Source organism: Erithacus rubecula, assembly GCF_903797595.1.
Source record: "Erithacus rubecula genome assembly, chromosome: 5".
In the NCBI taxonomy this organism is placed as follows: Eukaryota; Metazoa; Chordata; class Aves; order Passeriformes; family Muscicapidae; genus Erithacus; species Erithacus rubecula.
In genome coordinates, this window is record NC_136687.1 from 25,686,866 (window position 1) to 25,711,020 (window position 24,155).

Genomic DNA, 24,155 nt, shown 5'->3' on the forward strand with positions numbered 1-24,155 from the left:
ACCTGCTAGAGCAGTCCCAGGGGAGGCCACAGAGGATTGGGGCACCTCTTCTATTGAAGACAGGCTGAGAGAGCTGAGATTCTTCAGCCTAAGCAGAGAAGGCTCCACAGAAACGACACTGCAGCCTTCTGTACTTGAAGGGGTTTTTAAAAAAGATGGAGAACAACTTTTTACACAAGCAGGTAATTATAGAACAAGGAGGAACAGTTTAAAACTAAAACAGCAAAGATTGAGATTAGATGTTAGGAAGAAACTCTTTATTCAGAGGGTGCTGAAGCACTGGAACAGGTTTTCCAGAGAAGTTGTGGATAGTCCATTCCTGGAAGTGTTTGAAGCCAGGCTGGATGTGACCCTGAGCAACCTGATCTAGTGAATGGCATTCCCTACTCATGGGGGAGGGGGATTAGAACTAGATGATCTTTAAGGTCTCTTCCAAACTAAGCCTATGATTCTATCAAAAAAATATGTGACAAAACACACTTCTGTATTAGCATGCTTATACTATTATATTCCTATGGTTAACAAGTTTTAACAGAAGAACTTCATTTTCTAGAATTCTAGTGTCTGTCAGTTTTTTCAGTTTACCCCTCAACACAGCTATCTGTTATTAAAAATACAAGCTTATATTGTGAACAAAAACTCAACACTATACTTGCAGAATTCCAGACTTGAATTTCACTAAAGCAAATACTGGAGTTACTCTTTTTGTCAGAACTTCCAACAGAAGAATCTGGGCTCAACTGAAAATTACAGTGATTGCAAGACTTACAAGTACTCCATATTACAAAGGCAAGAAGTGCCTTAACAGGGAAAGGGGACACTCCCTCCCAAAAAAAGACAAACAAACAAACAAATCCAACCAACTAAACCAAAACAGAAACCACCAAAAAAGCAACAAACCAGAAGAGTTTTGCAACTGATACAGAGAGGAAATAACTCTTGGCTGAAGAATGAATAAAACTAAGACAAAACAAGTTTAGTTTTATTGTCCCCAGAAACTTTTGGCAAAACACTCAGTAACCACTTGGGGTATATTTTCCACCCTGCTACAAGGAAGAATTCAAAGGAAATGGAATCAGCCAGCATTTATTCTGTCATTGAACATTTTCAGGTAGAAAAGATGATACATTGCTGTAACAAAAGAGATAGTGCTGCATGAACTAAACAGAAACAGCAATGCAGCAATAGGAAAAAGTATAAAAAGCCAACTCCAAATTTAATTTCATTTTAGTGCAATCACTCTGCATATACTCTTATACAGAAATAAAAGAAGAGTATCTTTACTTGATTCAAACAGAGCACTGAACGCAACAATTTCTGAATGTTCAGGAAACAAATGTCAAAGAAAAATTGCAGTTTAAAGTACTACTGTAACATTTAACATTTTTTTAACATTTTGTGCTTCTAAAACATTATCTATTTATGTAGACTACAATTTTTTTCTTTATTCTCCTGTGCAGTAGAAGCATGCACTCTCTCCTCTGAAGCTTTCAGAGCTAAGCTAAGTCCAGAAAACCTACTGAAATCACCTTTTGAGGGTCACCAGAGAAACAGCAGAAGACAAACAACAAATTCCTTTTTTCATATATCAGTATCATCTTCAAAATACTGGCTCCAGTCAATTTAATTGTAAATTAAGTTAATTAATTATGATGAGAATATTACTCTTCATGCACTGGAATTTTTATAATGAAGGCTTTCAATACCTTGCAGACTAATTCACTGCTCATAGCAAAATTCTATCATGTGTCTCCCATTCTTTCAAAAATATTCTAAGAGCATGATATTGACTGAAAATCAACACATAGCAGGAAATTCCACACCAAGCTCTTATAAACTTTGCAGCTACATTATTGAAGACAATAATTTTCAAGATAAGATTAAGGGTGGGGAAAAGGTCACAAATTCAGCTCCTTTTTGTATTTTGGTAATTCAGATTCTATCCTGACACCCTATTTAAACCCTACAATGCTTCAAATGAGTCCTCAAAGTCATTTCTGTGAGAACTATTAGTCCTTTTTCTATCTGTAATACTCAACAAAAAAAAAAATCATATCAACTACTTAGGACCACACTTGCTACATTTGCGTGACTTCAAACTCCCTTCCTCAGTTTTAAAATTTTTATCTTCTACAGTTCTCAAGTTTTTCTTTCACAGAACAATCAGACCACATTGTTTCTATGTACCAAGACACATGTTTCTGAGTGCTTATTTTCTGCCCCTCGAAGTCTTATCTGCACTCTTGAGATCCCAATATTAAGGAAAGTTTCCTTTCTGCCTGGGATCCACTCTGGCAGCCACTCCCACCATCAGAGACTCACTGCTGGGACCAAGGCCCCTTCACAGTGGATGGTTCCATCACTCAAAGGGCTCTTTTCCCACTTAATTAACAAAATCTGACCTAGATCATCTAAGTCTCCAAAAGCAACACTAAAAATATTTATAGAAGTATTACAGCTATTTCCATTTACAATTAATGTATCAGTTACCAAAAAGCAAAATTACATCAGGTTTTATTTAATTTTCTTCTGCTTACCACATTGTGAGAATGGTTTCAAAGACATAGGATCTTGCTACTAGGCTATGAAACACTGGTATTGAGGAATGGAATACCAAAAGTTATCAATATTTACAGGAAATCTTGAAACTAACATAAATTTTACATTCAGGCCATATGCTAACAGGGCAATGAAAACAGCAGTATTGTATTTAAGCACACATTAAAGCTTGAAACAGTTTACTTACAGCAAACACATTAAAAAATAGCAATGAAATATTCTTAAGCCAAGAGTACTTAAAATAATGAGGAGTCTTCAGAACTTACTGGCTTACAACTCCCATTGTGACTCTCAGCATTTTTCTACATTTGAAATTGAGGCTTCTATCTCAATTTTGAAGAAATTAAATACTGCAAATAACTTTGTTATTTTGTTGTTTTTATTAAAGTCAATTATATTTTTCAAACAGTTTCAAAATGCTGCTGCTGCTTCTCCTGCTGCAAGCTTAATAATTTCAGGTGGATTTTAATGATTATATTGGTAGGTTTAAACATTCCTGTCAACAGAAATCTTAATTGAATATTGGAAATCTTCTGGAAAATATGCTGAAAGCCAAGGTCAAGTTTCTGCAAAGATCTAATAAAAAAGAAACACAGCTGAATTTAGTCCTAATTACTGGCTTAGATATGTGGGATATTATACTGCAGTTAAGCATGCAAAATTCTTGGGAAACTTGGAACTTTAAACAGGGCAGATGGAGAGTCCTCTTTCAACTGCTATTTCAAGATAAAATGATTTAACACCAGCACCTAAATATTACTTAGATTTTCAACACCTTAACAACTGAGGAATTCATTCCAGACAAAAAAAAAAAAAAAAAAAAAAAAAAAGTCTGTTATGATTCATGACAGCTAAGACAAGAAAAAGGGTAATAACTGCAAAAACCTGCAAAGACCATCTCTTTTTCATTTTTTGCCTTGCTCTTAATGAATGACTGCCATAAAACACTGGCCTTGGGGTTTTATCAAGCAGATAAGCAGCTCAAGCAAAACATTTGGGGCAGGAAGCATGTGTATTTTTGGATTCTATGCTAAAACTAAAAAATGAAAGAAATTAGAAAGAAATCCTCTCTTTAACAATTTAAAAATATAAGCATGTAAAAACCCCAAACTAATCCATCAGAATAAAGGCAGTTATGATTTAGTTGTTTGAACCACTGTCATTTACAGTATTTATGTGCTTCATTGATGGTTTATATTACCAAAATTGGAAAAAAGTGCTCCTGGCACTTCAATATTTTTCAAAATCAACACCCAAACTTATAATTGGACATAGCATAGATACGTATCTTAGAGGTTCACTGCCCTCATCTACTGACCTATAACCAAAGCGAACAACTATGACTCTGTCCCCATTAGAAAGCAATCTGACACCACAGAAATAGATCAGTAGACCACAGCAGCTGGTGCTGACACTCCTATGCTAGCTGTTCAAGAGGGTTTATTTTGGATTACATTTCATCTGGTATCCAGAAGCAAACATCACTATCACATGGACCATTCAAATTTTTCCAGGAATTTCATGATTGATGCAGAACTCCATGTCCCCAGTAGAGACAGAAGAGCACCCTACACCTGCAGCAGAACTCACAGACTAGTTTTCTGATAAAGGAAAGTAGCTCAAACACACTGAGCCAAGCAAGTGGTAAGGGGAGACAACAGTGAGATTTTTTCCAAAGCAGTTTTAATCATCTAAATCACAACTGTAATGCATACATCAGAGTTATACACTGCCTTTTCAAATCAGACTAGTCAACAGAGATGTCATGTCACAAACAGAATACTTGATGACACTGAAACACTTCATAAAAATCCTGTAAGCATTTTTCATTATGTCTCACAATTGAAAAACAAAATCATGAAAAAAGACCATCTACTGGCTTCCACAAAAAAATAAAATTTCCTCTGTGCCAGAATTCAGCAGAAGACAAATCTAGATATCCCTATTCCTAGGCTTCCTTTCTCTTTTCTTTGCTTATTTACTTCATCTTTTATGACCTGTTTTCTCACTTCAAGTATTTTACTTCTTGTTTCTAGCTTATTTCTTTCAGTCTTTCTCTCATTTATTTATTTATTTCCTTCTATTACCTGTGCTAGTAAATATAGCAAGGGAAAATATTCTTGCATTTCTGAGGTGTCAGTATTGTTTTTCCCCTGGAAATTCAGATAGTATAGTCTGAAACAGGTCAATAAGCACTACTACTATGATTTAACTTGCTCTAAATCAAAATTTAAAAGGAGTAAAGATGATCAAAGATGGGTTTACTGCAATAACTCAAATCGATCTCTAAATCCCTAACCAACTGTGGGAATTGAGAAAAATCAGATTAATGACACAGGACGTATTAGTCTGCTGTAAGACTGAAATTAGCTTGGTTCTAAACATCTCAGAGAACAGCCACAGGAACAAAGAAATACTAAGGGAAGCTAATCAGGCAATTTATGGAATGCAAGAACTTCATTAAAGAAACACTAGATATTTGGTATATACATAGCTTTTTACCTTAGATGTAAACCCAAGAATATATTGCTTAATCTCTGATCTTTTTTTTCTGGGGTATGTAATTTATATAACAATTTAATCCTCCGGATTTTAGGTTACATGCCAGAGTTACTCCTAGAACTGTAAATTACAAATAGGATTTTTTAATCCTTTTTTTTTTTACATACAATTAATTCATAAGTTGCTTAGAATAATCAAACTATTCAGACTCACCTAGTTTCACAGAAGTTCAGTATACAACATCTAAATAAACTTCCAAAAGATTCTGCAAACGAAAGAATGGGCTTCTCTCTACATTTGCTAAATTTAGATGAAAAAAAAAAACCCAAAAAAAACCAGATCTCTTTGGAGCAATTCCTAAGGAAAAATTGTCTTTTTAGAAATACAACACTATACAAATTTTCGCATGTACAAAATTTGAAAATTTTAAGTATATTGCCTTTCCATTTCAGAAAAAATACCGTCTTCATGTTCTAAAGATGTTACTTGAAAAGCAACATCAAAGATGCACAATACACAGAGGTTTACGGGAGGCTGAAAAAGAAATATTTCATAACTTTTAACCACACATAGACTGCACTGTCCAAAAAGATGAATTTTATTATGATCTCTTGTGAACATTAGAGCAACAATAATGAAAAAAGTAAAGAATAGAGAAAAATTGAATGAAAAAAGGGACAACAGTTATGGATATATACTGCTGAAGTAGAATTTGAAGGACCAAATCAACACTAGACAGGTGATAAAGCTAAGGAAAAGCACAAAGAGTACAGAAGAAAATCTTCTTACTCAGTGTTTGAACCTGACACTACAATGGAGTTGAGGAGATTAGACCTGTTTACTTCTCACAGTCCAGCTAGAACATGCTCAGTAGCTCTGTCTGCTTATGACTAAAAGGATTTGGAATATATCTACCTCATCTGATTTGGACAAATGAAATGGATTTAGGAAATTCATTGAAATGGTACAAAACATATTTTCAGAAATCTATCATGCTGCCTAATGTAAGTGGGATAGCAGAAAAAATACTGAAATTTGTTTCTCCTAAAACCTTGAGTGCTTGCTCCAGCATATGCAGGTGCTTTATTTTTCCAGTGGCAAAATTTTCATTGCATTCTGCACAAAGAAAACAGTATGTTCCTCCCTCTCAACTCATTCTCAGACACAGGGTGATGTGTGGTCAAATTTTAGGTGAAAGAGACATATAACAGAGATTGACGTCTTAGTAAATTATAAGCAATCAAAAACAGGGTTCTGGAATAGAAAGTGTCAAGCATCATTAACTACAAGCACTGCTACCTGTAATTCCATTCATGACCAAACTTCATGCATGACTAAGCATCTCCAATACATTATAGGCCACTAGGAATACAGGAAGGCTTTCTGCCAGCAAGACAAATAATCCCATTTCAGCAAGATTGGCACAATGTCTGTTCTACATAAATAGATCAATTTCTTGGTGTTTTTTGTGTATGTTTTGACCCAGTCAAAAAAAAAAAAAAAAAAAAAGAGAACATCTGAACAACAACATCTACTTTGAAAGATAAAACATAAAAACACATACATGAAGTCTATAGAGGGCCATGGACATGATCCTCATGAGACATTGAATCAAAATCCCTTTGTTGCTCAAAAGATGAACCATAAACAAGCTACCCTGCTGTTTTGTGCTTCTGAGTGATGTGCAAAACCATCAGCAAACCTACTGCAAGATACAACACAGACGAATCTTGCAAAGATGAAAATCTGCACCTCCTGGTGCATCCTCAGCTGGACAGTACACAGTATCCAATCGAGGAAGCAGGGAGAAGCAACCCTTTCATAGATAAGGTAACACATCACACAAAAAAAAACCCAAATAAACAAAAAACCACTCTGAATAGCACTAAGCATGGCAGTACACTCATTCACTGCAACACATTCTCTGGGTGAGATATTAGTTTAGTCTCCAGAAACCACAGGGCCACATTAGCACGCTGCATTGCTGGGGACAGTGCCTTCATGAGGTCTGGGCTTTGTCTTCCTTCTAGCTTCCAAGGCAGCTCAGGTACAGTTCAGTTGTTTCACTCCATGCTCCAGTGTACAGGATAAATGCTTATAAAAAGCCTATTTGAAGTTTATTCTAGCCCACACACACCATTAATTTGAATCTCAAATTGAAGTGGAATGCCTACCTTGCCTGAGGTTGAAAAAGAGATGGTTCTGTTTAAAGCATTACTGTTCTTATAGCAATAAAATCTACATACTTACTTATATTATCTAGAAATACATTGTGCCTTGTAGAGTGGGTGGGTAGCATTAGTAGTCCAAACGTGATGTCATCTGAGTAAAAGTCTTTGGCACAGTCTTCTGGAAAACAACAAAAAAACCCATAGCTTAATGAAAAATAATCTGTTTGAAAAAACTTTTGGGGATGAGCCCTTAATTATTTCTGGTTTTTCTCCTGCCATTTCAATCATTTTATATGCATCCTTAAATTGGACACAATTTCACTTTCCAGTTTTTCTATTCAATAAAATAATGCAAATACTCGTGAAGAAGAACTTCAGCATTGCACACCACCTTTTACATAGCTCTGGCACTGTCTAAAATCCAAACCTGAGAGACAAATGCAACAGCCCCACGGTAACATGAAATTTACAGATGCAATGATGTCAACAAAGCATTAATATTACAGTTATTGCATTACAATTGGTTTTGATGGTATTATGACCTTGCAGGACATCAGTAATACACTCAATATATATAGTACACAAAAGGAAATGCATCAATAAAATCTTAACTGTGTACACTATGGTTCAAACAGGACACATGAACTACCTCAGAATACAACCTGAAACTCTCAGAGAACATGGTATGCAACAGCACAAGATTCCCCTCTCTAATCAAACTCCCTTCACTAATAAAAAAACAATTTCAGTAAGATGTGCTGAGCAAAAGCTAACTATACAACAGAGATATCTATACACAAATACTCTACTAATTCAATGAAGAAATAGCTCTCTACCTGCTACAGATCATAAATACTGCATTCCTACACACCATGCTGTGTTTTAAATACACATGCACCAACTTGGTAATATCATCTAACTTATGATAACACTGCTGGAAAAATCTACTTCTAGTTACCCACTGCTGATGTTTTCTATTCAGCACTCCCATGTGGCAAAGCATATCCTTTAAGGCATACATAAATCTATTCCCTTCCATTGCATACAAGGACAGGCGGATTTCCTTTGACATAAAATAACCAAAACAAAGTAACTTCTAAACCCCCGTTCTTTACCACCTTGTCCCTCAGTACATATAACATAGAAAGCAGCAGCTGTCAGCCTGGGGAAGAAGAAAGCCAATGTTTAAGGAAGATCTACTGCCAAGGATAATGGGGTAAGAAATGCAGACCATTATCACCTACATATCTATTTTCCTAAGTGGTTAAATGAAATATTCTAGTGTTAGAAATCAATAAATTGAATCAAATATCAGTATGTAGATAAGAAATGGTAAACTATATTCTACAAGATAGGAAGTTTAGGTGCATTTTCTTAAAAATATATGCCGGTTTATGAAAGATTATTTTTCACTTCTGTTGGCAACATAAAGTTTAATGTAACTCAATCTAAATCAACCATAAATCTAATTGTCTCTATAAAGGCAGTACAAATTTAACTAAAATATTTTGAAAAAGCAATTTCAGTTATTTTAGGGAAAAAGTTTGTGATCCTTTTGACTTAGATAAATTGGTAGTATGTCAACCACCATTGATGTTAAAAACTTCTACAGTCCCACTCTCAATTGTACTGAAATTTATATGAAGTCCTCCAGCTTGTAGAAAAATTGTGTCTAACAGAAGGTAGTGACAGAGCAATAGGGATGCCTGAGATGAAATTTTCAGGCACCACTGCCTGTTGCTTTGCCACTCACTTTAAAAGCAAGTTCAAGCAACAGCAAAATTTCTTAAAGAATTAAAAAAACATGTATATTAGTACTAGAATTTGTGTCCTAACCATACTGACCAAAACAGCATATTATCAAATCCTTTTCCGGTCTCTTTTTTTTTCCTTCAGAAGAGCTAAACCCATCAACATAATTTTTAAGTTCCTATAGATCATTTTCCTGCTCTATTTCATAAAACATTCTATTCTTCCTCTTGATTCACACTACTTTTCTGATTTCATTATGCTTTCCAGGTCCTGTAAAATATTTTGCTTCTTTTCTTTTTTTTTTGACTTTTGCTTCTATATCCTCATATTACTTGTTGCTGATCTATCTTATGTTCTTAGAAATGAGAACTTGTTTAATTCACTCACTATTACATGCTTATTAATTTGAATCCTTGTCCCCCTTTCTGAGGTCACTGTCATCGTTTTCTATGTCAGTGAAATTCAGATCACAAGCTTCTCAAGGCTGAAATTCTATCTTATTATCTATGAAACATCATGAAAAGCTCTAGGGTAGCACAGAATGTTTAGCTACAGCTTCTGAGCTGGAAAAAAAGACTATATTAAAAAATAAAGTAGGACATTTCAACAACAAAAACACTTCCAGAAAAAAATATTACATGTAAAATTGCTGAGATGTTAAGAAAACTATCAGTGGAACTACCATACTAGCTCTGAACTGTAGTTCTCAAACACACAGTTGCTAGCAGTAGCTTGATTACACATAATGGATGTTGCTGCTGTGGATGGTAAGAAAACTTAATTAAATCACATTACTACATTAAAACTGACAGAAAAGCGTGTGTATGTATGAGAAAAATCTGTGTGTGTGAGAGAGAATCTGCATTCCTATTCTGACAGTTCTTGGAAGCTGTGATTCATGCTGCTACTTTCTTTTCTACTCACAGTAGAGGAAAACACTGTTTTCTTTAGAGTATTTGTTGTTATTATGAAAACTACTATAAAGTAAGCACAAGTCAGAAACACCTATTTTGCAGTCTGCTATGATATTTTAAAACTGAAATATTTTAATAATTGAATAAATTAAAACTTATAAAGATTATGGTGGTTACTGAAGGTTTGATAAGCATATTTCATATTATACAGCAGAGAATTCTCTAGAAACAAAAGCAGCACAAGCTAATAAAGTTTTATTCACTTTCACCAAGTTTTTCAGTTTTTCTAAACCAACCAGCAGGATACCCTACATTTCTCTACTGAGACTTGATAAAAATCTTCCAGTTGAACATAATGAGGTAGATTGCAGTCTGAGGTTGATTATGATAAACAGGTAATGCAAATACAGGCCAGACAGAAAAAAGGGCAAGAAATGCAATTCTAGACATAAATTCAGCTTCTGCTTTTCAACAAGTAACTCCATGTTACAAGACTGAGGAGTGGGCTTACTGGAGATGTGATTTGGGAATTACTGTCTTTTGTTCTTACATTTACAGAAAAACATTGGTTTTATTACTATTTTGCTATAATGTCACACTGATATCGTTGGTCCCCACCCTTTCCAAAGCAGCCCAATATACTTCCTGTCTCCTTAAGTCCTGATGACACATACAACTCCTGCTCTCCAATCCAACACAGACCCAGTGCATGCTGAAAAAAACAGGTCAGTACCAAAATCCCACTGCATTATCTCTCTCTCAAGAGAGGGCAGTGACACATTTCTCTCTATGCAGCTTGCCAATTTTTCCAAAACCTGTGGTAACATTACAGTCTGTGATTTCCATCCCTCCTACAAACACAGCTACAACTGATCAACAATTCAAAACCTACTGGTGAATACATAAGGAAAGAATGAGAGAAAACAAGGAAAAAGCATAAATCACATTTTCTTAGGAAATCAGTCTAATAAAAAAGGCAACTCCCTACAGCTTTTAATCGAGGAACATTTCCTAGTTGTTTACTGAGTCAAGGAAATAAGCAGATTTCGGCAAATATTTTTTATCTTTCTACAACTTCACATGAAGGTTTCAAATTAAGCTTTGGGGAACTAAGATCTGGGAAAGTTACCACATGAAACCAGACAGGGTTTTTTCTCCTAATGTATCTTGAGGCTTTAGGATGACAGGTGAAAATCCACAAGCATCTAACATTTCTCTAGCAAGAGTAATCTGAAAAAAATTACAATATATTCTACTTTAGCACACCAGCAGGAGACTACCTTCTCTGTATTCACAACCATCTTCTCAAAAGCAACCTCTAAACTCTTGGAACATTGCTCTGCCAGGATTCATGTCAGTAATAGCCAAAACTCAAGAGGCAGTCACTGACATTGCATTTAAGATGTAATGAAATAGCCACCAAACACTTCAAATGCTGTTAAATGCCAGAAACTATTATTAACTACTTCACTGAAAACTTAAACATAAAAATGGTGACTAATGTTTTATGTATAACAGCAGCAAGATTCTCAGAATTTGAAATATTAAATTACCTGCATTAAGGTGTTTTGAAATATCTTTTTTATTAGGCAGCTTAGTATCTCCTACTCTCATTAAGATCATAATTTAAGATGTGAAAATATATTTTACTCAGTGTTTCTAATGTACATTAGGAAACTCCCACATTAATCTCCCACAAGAGCCACTTCTTACAGGCCAGCCTGCCTCCTCTATGTTCACAAATACTTGCCCCAATGAAGAAAGTGCTGAAACTTTCTGGAGATCTACCAGTTCAGCAGGTAATGAATGACATGCTTATGGGATCTGGGATCACTCTTCTGCAAGCAATGGAGATACACTCTCAAACTTGTGGTGCTGCAAGCTAAAAACTCTTGCAGATGAAGTTGCTAGCAATGCTACTCCCCACTATAAAGCACTTAAAATTGTGACATCATGCTGGCTGATCAGCCCATTCCCAGGTATTCCTCCTTTTCTAAGTGTCCCACAGCAAGACCTTTACTATGCAATGTGGTTAATGAGTTCTGCAGCCTGCTCTGGCTGTAATAGGCAGCAGAACCCCAAGGCAGCAAAATCTTCACTAAAACAGGACACAAAAAGGGGATTCTATACAAAAGTATCTACAATTCTTAAGTACCAAAGCCAGGGAGAGTTTCATCATTCAGCAGGACTTTTTCAAAAGTTAATAATGATGCAAACTATGGAAGTAACCAGTGAATACAGTATTTTGCCTTCAACTGTTTCTGAAGCCAAGGACATAGATAAGGCAAGTACTCATAATCCTGGTCACTGTCCTTACCATACACATAGCTAAACTCTTCCCATCAAAGCAGGAGCAATATATACTTTTAACATGCCAGCAGGGGGAAAAAGATGTGCTCTCATTTTGTCCAGCAGCAAAGGGTTACAGCACAGTAACCTGCAACACAGAACCTGGAAAGCTAATCTCTAGTCTGCCAAACAGGGCTCAAACCATAATCTCTCAGAAGGTTCTGGATCACACCGGGAAGATGCATCAACTCACAACTTTTCATTTCAGTGGCAATTTTCAGAATACAGAATCAAAACTAAAAAGTAAAGCTTTACTGGACAGAGCAGCACCAGAAGTATACATGCCTCACTAAGGAGAAGAGCAGCAAACAAGAGACGTAAGTCATGGGTTCCAGTTCATTATGGCATTCAATATTTTAAACAGAACACAGGCCAGAATATAGGCACATATATATACATATAATGTCCTTTTGCTCCAAGAAAACAACTGGCCTAGTATATCTCTTTAGCCCAATCAGACTTTAATCATCTTGTCTGCAAGGAAAAGTGAGGTTCTAGGCTTTGGAGTTTTGGTGGTCTGTTGTTTATTTTAGGCATTTCTTTCTTTAAAGGAGACATGAACAAAACCTCTTCCTCCTCACTCCTTTGTGCTTCTGAACAAAAGGGAGAGTAACCACAGGGTTTTGGTCCAAGTCCAATTCCATAGGTGTGCCTAAGGTGTGGTTTGAACATGCCTTTGAACAAGTGAAGGCCTAATTTACAGATTGCCTAATTTATGAATAGTAAACAGATTTAGATGCCAAGATGCTCGGTTGTGATAAGATTCTGGAAGATATGAATGAGAACAGAACTTCAGTGTTCAACTTTGAAAAACTTTACTAGTGAAAACCTAGAAACCTCTAACAAGGATATAAAAATTTTATTTGGGGCTGGACACACGAAATCCATCTAAATCAATTTTGACTTCTCCATATTATTTTATGGATCTGGCCACATACCAAAATAACGTACATCAAAAACTATCTCAGGGGTACCTACAAATATCCTTTTTAGAGGAATTCTAGAAGGACCTCTGTAGAATAATTATGTCACATATTTATTTTAAAAATCCACTTTAATTGGATGTCTTACTCCAGTAAGTGTTTTCTTCTGTTTTAACAAAAGGATAATAGTCTAATACCATTTATCTTGTGGTACCAGGCTGTCATTAGTGGTAAAATGACATTAGCTTCAAAACTGAAGCCTTCTTACATACTCTGAGATTATCAAACACACAGTTTTAAGAACAAAGCATTGAAGTAGCCACATTTATGCCTAATTTGGCTACTTTTTTATCATGAATATGAGAAATGCCTATATTGTCCACTAAGCTTCAAAAGCATCATACCCTAAATAAGTCGTTATTGGTCTTAAATCTCATATATATATCTAATTTTTAAGGATCTATATTTAATAAAATATTAATTCTATTAATGATATTTTCATAATATACTCAGAACATCAGTACAGGGTAAGGTAAATTACTCACTGATTTTAATGACAAAATGTAACAGTTGGAAAGAGACCAAAGTGTGCAGCTCTAAACTGTTGAAAGAATCTGTAAAGCCTTGTTATTTCCACATAATATTAACTATATGACAACTACAGAGGGCCAAAATGTTTTATGTATATGATTATATATTCTAAAAGTGGCTACAATAAAGAATTCATAACATACACAAAAGGTATGGTAAGAAAACACTAAGACTATAAATTTAAACACTCAGGGCTGAGGTGTGCCAAAATTAAAGTGGCTTTTACATGACAAAGGAATTTTGTGGCAACAGTGGGGATAGAGAATGCAATCCTTCAGGGCAGCTGCATTAACCCTGAGTCTCTTTTCCGTGATTTTGCATTTCACATCTTTAATAAGTCCTACAACAAACGAACAGCATAATGTCTGTCAGAGTGTCAAATTATTACAGATTCCCATTGAGTTAACAAAATAACCAACTATACTAGTAAGTTCCTTTCCCGAGGTGCACCACCCACATCCATTATCCATTGTGGTGGTGCATATCCATTATCCTTCCTAATGGGCATAGCTAAATTTGCTTGCACCAGTTACAAAGAGACACTGAGACCTTTCATTTCAGAATCTGGTCATGAAGTGAAGGTGTGCTTCTAACACATCTTTTTATTCTAAAGGACCACAAAATCCAAAATAACAATAATTCGGTATTAGCTTAAGATGAGAGAAACATTTGAATGGTTTAGCCACTATCTGTAGTCTCACACTTTTTTTCTCCTGTAAAACACCTACTGTTCTCCCAACAGCCAGGTGACTCTTATGCCACTCCTTCAGTGGTGAACCAGTTCATTAACACTGAAAGGTCAAAAATACTTTGCAAACTAAATAAACAGTAAGAATGGCAGGAACAATCACTACTGAATTTACCTACTAATATCACCAAATTCTCAGAAACTGTTCTACATTTGCTTCTCTTTTGACCTTCACAGTTTGCAGTGTTCATAGGGAAGCTAGTGCTTTTAAAAGGCTGAAACACTAAAATGAACTTTTCTTTACTTCAGAGATCTACCAAAGTCTTTCCCTCAAGAAAAATGAACTCATTGCAATGTGATGAAAAGGCACCTTTCAGATGGAATTCCACTTCTTCTAAACTGTATTTTATATTAAAAACTGTATCAGGATACTAATTTTTTATCCTAATATGAGAGCTATCCATAGTCTTCATCTACAAAGCTAAGCTGAGGCACTGACAACTTTTTGTAGGAAATTTAAAATGCAGGTGGGGAAAAAAAAGCAAAAGCTCAAAGCTCTTAAAAGCAGCAATTTCTTTTGCAAGACCAATCCAACCCATGAAAATTCATGACTTCAGTGAAATTCTATACTAAGAAGCTAATTAACCAACACTACAAATTAAATTTAGGGTAATTACCACTCAGTTTTTAAATTGCTTAGTACAAAGAGAGTACAGTTACCTACAGCAGAGGTTTTGGGGTCCTTCAAAGAGCATTAGCAATGAAAACACTCTGCTTTGTTCACATTCTTTTATTTTGCCGATATGTGTTAAACTTTTCCATGTAAGAACATGAAGCGGAAGAAATAAAAAACAAGACATGGCTGAATGGCACCTTACACTATTAAATATCAACCCGGAAGTTTGGAGGTTTTTTCCCTGTTTGAATTGTTTGTTAAGAAGCAGTAACCCTTGCCTTACCAACAAAATTCTCAGACAAAGTTGCCATATTCTACAAAAAGAACCAAATATATTATGTCTAGTAATCTGAAAGCAGTGTCTGTAAGGAGTTTGAGGAAGTGTCTTAAGTGGATACATATGAAAATTAATAGTTTAATCTAAAAAAATTAAAAAGCAGAGTTACTTTCAACTAGAATCCCTCTATTACAACAATCAAATGCTCTCCAATTTCAAACAACAGGCCAAAACCCCACAGACATTTATAAACAAAGTCAATATTACTTCTGTAAAACTGAACATTGTGAAACAACTGCAACTGTTCATACTGAACTTTGCCAGGACTAACACAGTCAAGGTGTATTTCTCAAGTACTTCTCTCACTAGGGTATTTGCTTAAACAATCCTCTTGCCTCCTGACACACCTGTTAGCCAGAGAAATTATATAGGTTAAATATAACCACATTAAAAAGAAAAAACAAAAACACAAAACCAAGGTAGTTAATTTTAACCCGAATCATTTCCTCAAGCTATGGGACATTATTCCACAAAGCATTGTGCTGGTACAGCTGGAGCAAGGAAGAGGCAGGCCAGGTCAAGTCAATACTGCCACCAAAAGCACTGCTTGTCGACCAGTCATTTAAGAAAAAATAAGTTCTTTAAGGAATTAGACTCTACATGCAGTTTCATATTGCAGCCAAAGCCATATCTGATTTGCCCTGTGCCTCTTGGTAGGTTAACTGTTACCAACAACGGCCTTACAAAAATCTCACTGCAAATATGTTTGATTGAAAAAAAATCCAAATTATATCGAAGCCTAAACTAGCTGGAATTTGAAAGCGAAACCAACCAGAAATCCTGAACCACTTTAACCCAAACACAAAACTGAAGTACCAAGGATTTCCAGTCCCTCGATGGTCGTGTTTCACACCTGCATGCACGGAATATTTAACACCCTGACTTTAAGGCCGCAATAACTCGAGAAAGGACCGGGGGCTACTGAGAATCCCTCAGGTTTTACGAGCGTGAACATACTACATTTATCGCAATAAAGTTATGGGAACCAGAAGAAAAAAGAGGGGGAAAAAAATAAGCCCACGAGGTGCAGAGGCAAGCCGGCAGCTGCAGCCCACCTGCGGCAGGGAGAGCGCGGAGCCCGAGGCCCCGCAGAGCTGTCCCGCCGCGGGGAGGGCCCGGGGCCGAGCGGGCACCGACCGCCGCCCGCCCGCCGTGTAAACACCGCGCTCCGCAGCGCCGCCGCTGAAACCTCCCCGCGCCCGGGGCGGCGGGGCCGGGCGCGTACCCCCGGCAGCCGCGGGACGAGCCGCCCCTCGGAGCGGCGGCGGAGGGGCCCGGGGAGGTGCCGCCCGCAGCTCCGCTCGGTCCGGCGCGGCGCGGCCCGGCCCGGGGGATGCCGGGGAGTCCCGCACCGCCCTGCCCGGCTGGCGGGCGCGGGGCCAGGCGGGCAGCGCTCCCGACGCGCCCGGGAGTTGTGACAGGAGCAAAGTGGGTCACCGGGCCTAGCGGGTGCCCCGCGAGCGCCCCCCGCCCCCGGCCGAGGCCGTGCCCGCCCAAGGGCAGCCGCTGCACTCCCGCCCCCCGCTTCGCGGCGGGAGACGCGCCGGCGCTGTCAAACTTCCACCGCTGCCCCTCCGTGCCGCGCCCCCGCCTTCCCCTCGCCACCGCACACCGGGGCCCGGCGGGTCCGCCCGCGCCGCCCCGCGCCGCGCTCGCCGCTCACCTGGCCCCGCGCTGCCGCTGCCCTGCCCCGGTAGCGTGGCTCCTCGCGCGCAGCCCCGCGCCCGCCGCCCGCCGGCACTGCCTGGCTGAACCTCGTCCCCCTGCTGCTTCTCCGGCGGCGGCGCGGCAGCACCCGGGCCCGGGAGTCCCCCCGACAGCACCGCGCCTGCGCCGCCGAGCCCCCACCGCCGCCGGCCGCCGCGGCGCCTCGCGCCACCGCGCGTGCGCCGGCGCGCACTGCAACCCGCGGCACCCCGGGGCCGCCGCCGCCGCCGCGCGTGCGCGGGAACGGCGCACCGGGGAGGTGATCCCCGCTCTGCGCGCGCGCCCCGTCACGCGTGCGCAGGGGGCGGGGAGGGGCGCGCGCCGCGCAGGCGCGGTGGGCGCGCGCCTCCCTGACCTCGGCTCACCTCGCCTCACCTCACCCCGCGGCCGAGGAAATGGCGGCGGCGCTGAGCCGGCGGGGCAGCGAGGGGCTCCGCTGAACGGAGGCGCTTCCCCCCCGCACGGTGACCCCGGCACAAAACGCCGTCACACGCGCATTCTCAAAGCGGAACAAGCGACATCCCGGGTCTTCTCCGGGAAATGCGTCCCGAGATATTGAGGGGGTCAATGAACCCGTGGGGTCCGTGGTTTCTTCTTTCCTGTGCATACACCGGTGAAATTCCTAGAGCGACAGAGACCAGACGTGTTTGCCTCAACCCTTTTGTCTGTACGAGGCTGTTAATGCCATTCCACAAATAATTGGCGACCATTTAAACATTAACCTGTTATACCTGCAGCAGAACATTGCAGTGAACCGTCCTCTGTAAAATAAAAACGCTTATGACTAATATTGTATAAGTAATCCAATTTTTTTTTTCCTCAGTTAAAATGATTTTATTTTTCAGTTGTTACCTGAGTAGCAATGTATCTAAAGGTATCTATAGAAGCTTAAATCGTGGTTGTGTCTAGAACGAAGTAAAGACTGCAGATTGACTGCAAGTTGTCGTGGTTTTCCTTTCTGGGTTACTTTTCAGGTAGTTCAGTTTCCCCATTTCATTCACAAATGTGACCAAAGTCTTGTGCAAAGACTTCTTTGCATAAGAGCTTCTTTACCAGTAATGCTCCCAAAGAGCTAACTATGAGCTTTTTCCACTGGAGGAATTCTGGAAAGCATTAGTAAAAACACTTATTTTGCTTACTGATTCATAATACTCTAATTCTAGCTTTCAGTTGAGGAAAATGTGACATAAGGAAAACAAATACTATTATCACTCACACAAAAGATAACGCTGTTATGATGAAATGTATTAGAGATAATAGGGTACAGCAGGAATGGAACATCCAGGAGAAAATGGGGGAATATTTTCAACAAGAATGCGGAATTATCAGGACTAGAATATGGCAAAGAAGCCAGGAGGCTACAAACAGCATCAAGCTGTTTCTGTGGAATTTGCCAGAAGATCTTTAGTAACCAGTGATCATTCTTCAGAAAATGCTGCTCTATCTGTTCACACCTTGCATGAATGGGAACATAACACCAATTTACTGCAAGTTATTCTTTGGCCAGGTCAAAACAGGCAACACAGCTGTGGAGATGATGATACACATTTGCATTTTCTGCCAAAGCAGTGGCCTAATCGAAGTTATTTTTTTAAATGCTACTTCTCTTAAACAATGCCAAATTAGGAACAGCAGATCTTTTGTGAATTGGTGAATGAAGGGGCTGCATTGGGCCAGAAATGCAGAAATTTGCAGTGCACTTCCACTAACTATAGCCATGTTTCCTAGAGAAATGCCATTGCTATCCTGCATGATGCACTGCAAAGCTACAGAACAACCTGCTTAGTGTGCTCCTTTTTGATCCACGCTGGCCTGTTCAAAAGAGGATCTGTTTGAGGAAACTAGTTTTGAAATTAATTTCACATTACTCCAGAATACTAAAGTAAATGGATCTTGATTTGAAAGCTTGTCACAATCCACGTAATCCTTGTAAAGCAAGATTGGCTGACATTCCTGAAGCCTTTTCTTCCAAACAAACTGACCCAGCACCATAAACACCTGGATTTAACCTGCAGATGACCTTAGATTTTGCTGCTGCTTTGCTACGTGTGATGGCTTTAATTACCGCCGTGTGGTCACTGCTCGCACAGAGCCAGGGCCATCAGCAAAGGGGAGCTTTGGCTCTCTCCCTGTCCCTGGCAGCAGCCACAGGGAGGCTGGCTGCCGGGAGGAAGCAATGCTGCTTTTATAGCAGCCAGCTTCCACACTTGAAGGGACTGCGCAATCGTATCTAAAGTCCCTGGTGACCTATTTACATATAAAACTACTAGCTGGCGTTCTAGTTGGAAGTGGCAGATAATGGCAGATAAGCTGTTGTCTCTGAAATGCATCTACTAGTTATCTCTTTGAATCTGCAAAATAATACTGGTATCTGCTACTAGGTATCTACCAATAGGCTTGCCAAAGGAGTAGAAAACTGTATCTGAACGAACTCGTGTCAGAACACATGATCTTAATTAAAATTTTTTCGAGCAATACATGTTTTTATCACATCACTGGTTTTTGTCCAACTTCTGCTGTAGTAACAAGTAATAATTTATTCTGATACTGCAGTAAATTCTCACAAGAGAAAAGGGAATTGACTCTTTATAAAGACCAAGATACATATCAACAACAAAAATTAGAGCCAGCCCAACTTTATCTCAGTAAAATATCTAACTGTGAAATTGCAAAATACCCATGCTTAGGCAATATTCTTACCTCAGAATTACATCAATTCTATCCAAATTCTTTGCTTTTTTTCAGAATTTTTTCCCTTCCCTTTTTAACATTTAAGTGGCCTTTAGATCTAATCATTGCAAACAACATAAATTTCCATAATGTGAATTATTGAGACATATTTCTAGTAGCTTCTGCTTTCAGATATATCCCCCTATGTTTAGCCTCTCCAATGAGCCTGCCCTGTATTTCATCAGATTATATATACACCCAATATTGTGGGTAAACACCTGTCCTGGTAATTCTGAATGCAGCAGTTTACAATGGCTTTGAGAAACTTGCCTACTGGAAACTTTCAGGCCATCAGGTTGAGGTGTTCATTAACCAGTAAACACACTGGGATACTAGAAAATAATAAGGAAATATAATGGCACTTCTGGTGTAAAACATCTGTAAAATAACTGAAGTTAAAGCATTTGAAGAATACATGTACCTTTTCCTATAGTCTGCTTCTACTTTAATTTGTTAAGAGAATTACAGGACAAATTTTAATAACTTCTTCCAAAAGCATTGGGATTTAAAGAGCTGTTAAAGTAAAAATACATAGGCACAGTCTACAAAGTATGTTAGTAAAGCTACCAGACACTTCAAGCACTGTGCCTCAGTTTCATTCCTCACAAAGTTTTTAAAACTGATTTTGTCCACCATAGTGTTTAAATGAGATTTTTGAAGCTGTAACATACATTTTACTTTGATTTATTTTAACTAGATTTCAGTTAAACATTTAAATTCTTCTCCATTCCTTAAGTAGCATCAGGGAAACCATTGTGTACTTTTATCACAGCTTGCCATGTTCATTATTATCATAGTTACTATTTAAAATATAATCACTATATAAACCCCAAAATCCAACCAAACAATCATGAAAAAAACCAGACACAAAAAACACCAAAAGCACCAGAGTTTTTCTTGTTCCCCTCCAGCACATTAACCTCTGAGCAATTAGGATCTTTTGTATCTGACAGAAGTTAAATCAGCTGATGTGGCCTGTGCACCTTGGAGGTCACAGCAGGTGAGCCAGGTTTGTTAATAGGGGTGAGAGCCTGGGGATACTCATACTCCTTCCTAAGGGATTACAAATTTCCTCAGGGGTTCTTATTTATGCAATGGTAAATTGCAGAATTTATTCTCCATTATACAAATCAAATGAAAATCAGGAAATGCCACTATTTTCTTCAGATCTTGAAATTTACATTACTGTAATTCTAACAATTTCATTTGGTTGTCCTATTCCTTTTGGTCCTGGAAAAAAATACTTGTTTCCTGACAATTGAGAAGAAACTGCCTCCCAAAAAAACTTTAAAAGAAGACAAAGAGAAAACTGGTCTGAATCTAAAAAATTATTAAGCATTCTATACTATTTCTCAGTGGTTTTCAAAAACATCTAATAGAGTTGCTAACATACACAGAGCAAATAATGGGAGTCTTGACATTTCTGCTGCATCCTGTCACAACTTCTGCTATCATCAGATAATTTACAGGGTAATAAATAAACTAAAAGTCCCCAGCTTTCCTCAGCTTGCGTACATGAGACTTTTCCTGATGGGCTTTAGATTTGTTCAAGTCAAGGGGAAAATAGAGGTAGAATAAACCTGTTAGACCACTCCCTCTGAGAATAGAAACTGCAAACAGGGCACCACTTTCTTAGTGAAACTCACATCTCAGTAAGGTTACATGCATGGTGATAAGCATGCACAGCAAAATAAATCTTCCATATATTTGAACAAAAGTGAACTATTAACTCTCAGAAAGTGAATTAACAAATCGAGTAGGTCAGGTAGTCTATGATGCTATTGCTTCCAAAAATTGCTTTTTCATTAGTTTCCTTTATTTAACTTTTTTATTACCATTTCAATTATTTGTATTGAAGTATTCTACATCTTATGCAAGAATGTAATTTCCTTGACCAATGAAGATGAATTGTAACCCAAACATCCTCTGGAGCATTTGTAAACTTCTTTTGCATACTGCTTTCCACAACTTTCTCAGCTTCACCTACTTTTTCTTCCTCTGCAGACATTTCCATTTCTGCAAGTGTTGCTGCCTAATTAGAAAGTAAAAATAATAAGCATCTTTGGAATATTTAACATGCATTTTAAAATAATATCTAGTGCATCTCAATTACTTAAATTTTTTAAGTAAGTCTTGACCATGCAGTCTCAAAATTTTAGAGCTAGAAAGACTTCTATGCAAATATTTATTCAATAAGGTAACATTAAGATAAGCTTTCTTAATTTATCAGTATCAGATTTGGGAAACTTGAATAGCAAACAAATTGTATAAGCATTTCTCATTTGAGATGAAGCAAGAGATATTAAAGCAGGTACTCTATACTTGTGTGATTCTGCATATGATATTAGTTTAAGGAGATATTACAGTACTTATACAAATATTTACCAGACAGTTTTAAAATAATTAATGAAAACTGTAATGTAAAATCAGTAGATGGCAGTCTTCATCTATAAAAATACTTGCAAGTTAGAAAAGGAAAATGCTTTACTGAAACTTGTTGAACTAAAAGCAACTATTAATTACAGTACCTGAGAGGTACTGTGGAATTACTTTTCACACACAAAGAAATTATAAGCATACAATGTTATTATACTCTAGCAACAATACATTATAGTTTTGGCTCACAACTTCCACGTATCTATGTGAATTATTTTCTTTCTCTGAGAGTGCATTACTAGATACACTGTGTTAGTCTTAGAATTATCTTAGCAATTTAACAATTCAGCAGCAGTAAGTACAAGTAGAATCTAGACAGAAGAAATGTTCCAATCACATTAGGTTTCTATTTTGTGTAAACTGCGTGCCTCAGTTTTCTTAGTTACAATAGAATGTAACTGGACACAACTCCAGAGTCCCCACAACTGGGCAGAGAACCTTGTAAAATATGTACAGAAAAATACATGTGAATGTCTGGTATAAAAACAATTGCTGAAGTCAATACAAGGTGGCAATTTTTTCTGAACCCAAACTCATAAATGCATGGACTCTGTATGGTACTGTAAGTAAAATGATTGATGCAGTCCTATTAAATAGTTATATAAGGTTGATTGTGTCACAGTTATACCTAAAAACAGTGCACTGTGTATCACAGAATCCCAAAATTGCAGCATGGCTGGGCTTGGGAGGGAGGTCACCTGATTTAACCCTCCAGCTCAAATAGCATCAGCCTTGGGCAGGCTGTCCAGAGCCACATTCAGCCATCTTCTGAACATCACCAAGGAAGAAAACCATGCAACATTTCAGCTGGTCGTCCTCACAGTAAAACAGTGTTTCCTGATATTTAGAGGGAACCTCCAGCATTTCCATTTGTGCCCACATCCTCTGGTCCTGTCATGGGGTACCACTAGAAACACCTTGTCTCTGTTTTATACCCTCCATTCAGGTATTTATAGACATTAATTTAGTCTCCCCTGAGCCTTCCTTCAATATAGACATCAAATGAACATTTTCCTGAAGTAAGAAATAGAAAAGCCATTAAAATCTACCTTGAATAAGAGACAAACCAAACACAACACCTGTTTATTAGGGATCCACAGCTGGCTTTAACACCACACAAGTTCATTGACTGGAGCATCTCTCTTATAAGAAAACTATGTTGAGACAGACTGAACTGACACCATCATCAGTCCTCTATTAAAAACTTTTTGTGCTTTCCCTCAATGAACTTCTATCAAGCAACTCCACAGAGCACTGACTCTGTTTTGTCTTCTCTCTGCAAATTCCCTTCTCCCTCCTGCATGACTGGCTAGCCCCAAGCTGTCCCTTAACCAGCTGCCTTACCTAACTGCCCCTCACACATCATTTTCTTACCTTGTCTGAACCTTGCACAGCCATATGTCCCTTTAATCAATTAAAAACTCTGGACAGTTTTATTCCAGCTCTAAAATAGAGTTTTCTTCTTTAATGGCATGCCATCCTCATATAGGTGGCATGAGCCCCATATGCAAACTGGACCCATGTATGACAAGGTCTTGTTTTTCCTATTTTTTTTGTGCACACGAGAGAAAAGGGATACCTACAACCAGTTGTCCATTCTTTCTGGCTTGAAATGCACAGAAAAGTCTATCCAAAACAGAAGGGAGAAAATAGGACTCTGAATTTCTTTCTTTGAACATTTATCATCATTGCACAAAGTCCTAAAGACTAGCAGAATGTGTCTTTAGCGTGGCAGAGTTGAGACTATCAACATTTGTCCTGAACTTCAAACAGAACTCCTCCAAACTCAATGTATCTTCAGCTCAACTGAGGATGTGTAA

At 38.2% G+C, this 24,155-nt stretch overlaps 1 protein-coding gene across 7 annotated transcripts in view; it reads right to left on the reverse strand.

Moving 5' to 3' along the window:
* Positions 1–17,439, reverse strand: part of CLOCK (clock circadian regulator) — a 65,388-nt gene extending 47,949 nt beyond the window's left edge. Inside the window, exons 1-3 of one of the 7 annotated variants that reach the window (XM_079306137.1) lie at positions 17,126–17,439; positions 7,312–7,410; positions 5,275–5,361 (exon numbers count right to left, since the gene is read on the reverse strand). The gene's annotated coding sequence lies outside the window, so the exon portion shown is untranslated. Of the gene's footprint in view, positions 1–5,274; positions 5,362–7,311; positions 7,411–16,517; positions 16,534–17,125 lie in introns of those variants that run through there. The other 6 variants (XM_079306136.1, XM_079306134.1, XM_079306135.1 and 3 more) reach the window with 6 other exon arrangements.
* Between the last annotated feature and the right edge of the window lie 6,716 nt (positions 17,440–24,155).